This window comes from Elephantulus edwardii, unplaced genomic scaffold (genome assembly GCF_000299155.1).
Source record: "Elephantulus edwardii isolate Elephantulus edwardi_28Jun2011 unplaced genomic scaffold, EleEdw1.0 scaffold00083, whole genome shotgun sequence".
Classification (NCBI taxonomy): domain Eukaryota; kingdom Metazoa; phylum Chordata; class Mammalia; order Macroscelidea; family Macroscelididae; genus Elephantulus; species Elephantulus edwardii.
The window spans coordinates 3,688,057-3,693,131 of NW_006399833.1; positions in this window are offsets into that span (position 1 = coordinate 3,688,057).

Sequence of the window (5,075 nt, forward strand, 5' to 3'; positions counted from 1 at the left end):
TTTTGCATTCCAGTCACCCATTATTATCAGTGCATCTTGATTGCATGTTCGATCTATCTCCGACTGTAAAAGTTGGTAGAAATAATCTATTTCTTCTTCTTTGGCTCTGGTTGTTGGTGCATATATCTGAATGATAGTGGTATTTACTTGTAAGCGTATGGATATAATCCTGTATTAATCCATCTCATCCGTCGTCTTCCTCTCCTGCACTGTCCCTTCACCCTTCTGAGCATCATGTCCTTCCCCAAAGATTGGTCCCTCCTGGCCACATGACTATATCTATAGCTATATATCTCCATCCTTTACTGGTAAGGAAAGTAAGACCCAGAGAAGTAAGTTTTCCAAAGACTGCTTAGTGGCAGAGCTGAGAAAAGGAGCCAAGTGACTAAGTTTTCAGTTCCCAGGTAAATGATGCTGTGGTCTAGTCACCTCCTTTAAGAATCTTGTCTCCCCAAATTGTAAGCTCAAGTATTAAAAAAACAAACCCCATACATATCAAACCAACAGCAACCAACCAACCCCTACCCCATGTGTTCTCTCTTTCCCACATCCAGCACAATTTTGAGCATCTGGTCTAGGGTGTTTACTAAATGTTTGTCTCCTCATTTTCAATCCTTTCTGAAACAAGACGCAGCATAAATAAAGAGAACATGTTTTAACTCGGTGCCTGGTTTAGCTCAGCTGGAAAGGAAAGCCATGCAATCATACGGAAACTGATTGTTAAAATGGCTAAGAAAAAACCAGACACTCAAGTGATTGGTGAGTGTGTGTGACTACATGGTGGTCGAGATTAACGCAGAGCCTAAGGAGATAAAACATTGGAAGGGCTTCTGTTCCAGTGTTAAGCTCCCAGAGACCTGGCTTTGGGATGGAATCAGGCAATGCTGGACGTGTGGTCTCCTAGGCACCCCACTAAGTTCTTCAGCACCTATTGTTCCCCTGTACCAATGGTCAAGTTGACTTGCTACATGAAGTTCCCTTTGGTTGTGGCCATGTGCTTACAGTTCCTTTAGTGGTTTATTACCTGGAGAACCTGATTAATGGATGCCGTCTACTTTGTGGAGCCATCGTTAGGGGATTGGTGTGAATTCATCTGATGCTTTTGTTTATTGCTGATCAGCCTTGAGGAGAGAGGAGGCCAGACTGATATTAAGGCCTTTGGGTCAATCTGTAGGGATTATCGTCCTCTTTTAAGTAGCTGTAGTAATGGACTGAAATATATCAGCTATAGTGAGGATGGCACAGGATAGGGCTGGTTTAAAATATGTTGCTTGAAGATTCACTGTGAATTCCAGTCAACTCTAGAGGCAATAACGTAACAATTTAAGTAGCTGGGGAGGAATGGAGAAGGGACAACATCAGTTGATCTGGAGGCAAAAGTCTTTGGAAAGATCATAAACACAAATGGAATTTTCAAGGTCCTCTAATGATCCATAAAAGAAGGATGAACAGTGTCTTCCATGGTGATTAACTGCCTATGAAAACCCACTGGAGGGTCAGCTATATGTGGGTTTCGACTTAATGGCACACAACAATAACAACTAACGATTATCAGTGCTTTGCATTTATATAGTATTTAATGGTTTAGGAAATGACTATATGTGATTCCTTCCCCTCATTTTATGCTATTTAACATTTTTTTCTTTTTTTGTTGTGATCTGGGTGAAAGTTGACAAAGCAAATCTATTTTCCATTTAACCATTCCTACACATTTTGTTTTATAATATTGATGACAGTATCCACAGAGGCGATCACACTCTTCCCATTTCCTCCCTGTGATTCTCATTTCCATTTCCTCACTTCCTCACATCCTGGCTTTTATCCTGCCTTGGGTAAATGCTGCCATTTGCCTCTCTCATTTTAAATGTAAAATGTTTGTTTATTGACAAAAACCCTGACAAGTAGATGTGAACTATTGCTAATTTTCTTAGGTGTGAGAATGGCATTGTGATTGTATAGAAGAATGCTCCCATTCTTAATTAAATGAAGTATTTAGGGGTGAAACATCATGATGGTCAAAGTTTTAAGATTGTGTAGTGCTTGATACATGTGTGCTCACACGTAGAGAAATAAAGCACAAATGGCAAAATTTCATAAATTTTAATGAGTGCAGAGATGCTTGTTGCATTGGTCTTAAGGCTACTTTAGCAGCTTTGTATATTTGGAAATGCCCATGATAAAAAGTAGAGTATAAAAGAAATTCTTTTTAATTGTGATTTGGGTTAAAGTTTAGAGATCATATTGGCATTTCATTCAGTCATTCACACATTTTGTTTTAAAACATTAATAACAAGACTCACAATGTCTGTTTCTTTACTGTCTCTTTATTGCCTTTCCCTTTCACTCACCTTAATAAGTATTAATAATGTATTAGCTTCCCGACGAAAACAAGCCTGGAAGCAGGAGTGGCATCCAATTCTGAAATGGCTTGCCTCTGGAAACTCTATTGTACGAACAGTGCTCAGGCCTTTCGTTCATGGGGTTGCTATGAGTCGTCTACGACTCAACAGCCCCTAACAACAATAACAACGACGACATAGAGAGAGCTACGTTGGTGTAGTGGACAGAACGTTATGCTACCAAGCCCAAGGTGGGTGATTTTAATCTGTGACCCTCAGGCTGGATTCAAATTGTTTTCCTGTCAAACATTCTTCTAGGTGGTATAGCACTGGTCTGTGCGTTGCTGTACAGAGGTAACTCGTGTTTGCTGTGATGCTGAAGCCTGTGACAGTGATGTGCCAATCGTGGTAATGGGCACCCATGGTGGACCGTGTCGGCTGGAGCTTCCCAACTAAAACAAGCCTGGAAGCAGGAGCGGCATCCACTTCCAAAATGGCTTGCCTCCAGAAACTCTATTCATGAACAGTGCTCAGGCCTTTCGTTCATAGGGTCGCTATGAGTCATCTATGACTCGACAGCACCTAATAACAACAACAACAGCATTATCTATTTAAGAAGCTCTGGTAACTAGGGTAAGAAGCTCCCCTGCAGTCCCTATGGCACGCAGTTCGAATTTGACAGATACTCGATGGGAGAATGATGGCCAGTCTCCTCCCCTGTGATTAACTGCCTCTGAAAACCCATCAGAGGGTCAGCTATGGTTCAGTTCCAACTCAACACTACACAACAACAACAACAGATATCTGTTTACTCATGTTTACTCCCCATCCCATCCCTGATCACCATCAAGGCATGATAGAAAACTCTCCATGTGACCAAGTTTATGGGTAGCTGGACACATGATTATCTGCAGCAGCCAAAGGGAGTGGCTGGGATTCTCAACAGTTCGTTTCATTCGCGTGTGGCTCCTGGTTTTATTCGTGTCATGGAACCACACATCCTCTAAGTAGGGCGTCAGAAGGGCTCTCTGAAAGGAATTGAGAGTTTGGTGAGAGGGGATGTCAAGAGGAAGGACCTGCAATTTAGTCACCCGGCTTTACTTAGGATGTGTTGTCGTGTTGGCAATTTGAGCCTTTGCTGATGAGGCGGATGAGGAGGATCTGGCTCATGCCCGCCCCGCTATACTCTTGTGTGGAATATGAGGGTGCCATCCATCTCACTGTCGGCAGGGCCTGAGGAGTCAATTCAGAGCTCAACAAACAGAGACTAATGGTTGGGGGTCCAACTCCCCAACCACGTGATGAGCTGTAATTTGTAGCGATCAATTTGTCCCCGCTGTTGCTTCGGGACACCTGCTCAGCTTTAGCTCCACCAGGGCTTCATCCCTCCTCAGCTGACAGGAGGGCTTTTTAAATACTTCCCTTCCTCAATTTCCTCCTCCCCTCACCCCAACCCACCCCTCACCCCACCCCAGTGCACAAAGGGACAGGGACTTAATTTGTATTTTTCTCTTGGCCAGCATTTTCCTAGTGTCTGCATTAATCACCATAAAGGATAAATGGCACTGAGAGAATGGAGCAAGCCAGGGAGAGCTCGGGAGAATGGGAGAACATGCGGGTGCACGCCCAAGCAAGCTTGAGGAAAGCCATAGAGCCTAATGGGAGGGGACCAAGGTTGACTAGAAGTGAGCTCTCCATCTCCTGAATCTCTGAGACCTCAGCCTCTTGAAAATTAGGTCCCCTCAACCCACTGCTGTCAAGTCTATTCTGATTCTGACTCATGGCGACACTCCGAGTGTTTCCAAGGCTGTAAATCTTTCTTCCTTTGGAGAGCCTGGTAATTTTGATCTACAGGCCTTTTGATTTGCACTGCAACACATAACACACTATGCTACCAGGGTTCCTTCTTCATGTTCAGTAGCTTGTTCCAAGAGGATTGAAACTGGGAATGCACAAAATCAGCTGTGAACAAGGACAAAGTCCTGACAAAGGAAGGAATGGAGGGAGGAGGTTTCAGTCCTTTCATAATTCCCATCATTCCATTCCCTTCATCATTTTACAGATAAAGAAATTGAGACTCAGTGGGTGGAAAGGACCTACTCAGGGTTGCCCAGCTATTTAGTCCAAGCAAAATCCCTCCAAAATAACCCTGGTGGTGCAGTGGATAGTATACTCAGCTGCTAACCTCGCGGTTGGTAGTTCAAACCCACCAGCTACTCCAAAGGAGAAAAATGAGACAACTTGTTTCCATAAAAATGGCATCTTTGGAAGACCTGCAGGTCAATACTACTTTGTTTTATAGGGTCGGAATTGACTTCATGAGAACAGGTAAGGCGAGAGCTACTGAATCCTAGTCATATTTATTCCTCCCCCACCCCCCACCCCCGCCCCAATAAATTGTCACACACGCTGTGCTGGCAAGCAAAAGCCCCGAGTCTTGACAAGTTCTTTTTCTCTCAAACATCTTTTTGCAAAGTGACACCAACTAAAACCCAGTCTTGTCAGAAGCCTCTCTTCCCTCCCTCTCTGACCACAGCAAGGTGGCCAGGCTCTGGAGTCAGGCCAGGTTCCAGCAGCAGGTCCCTGCTCTGTCTCCAGCCTGCCCCCTCCCCCCTCTGCTTTGTCAGATGCAGCTTCCTGGAAAGGCCATTCTGAAATGAAGACAATGTCAGGGCAGTGCTTGTTAGTACACAGCCTCTGGCTGACTACAGGCTTTGGCCGTCTCCCTCCGTCTCC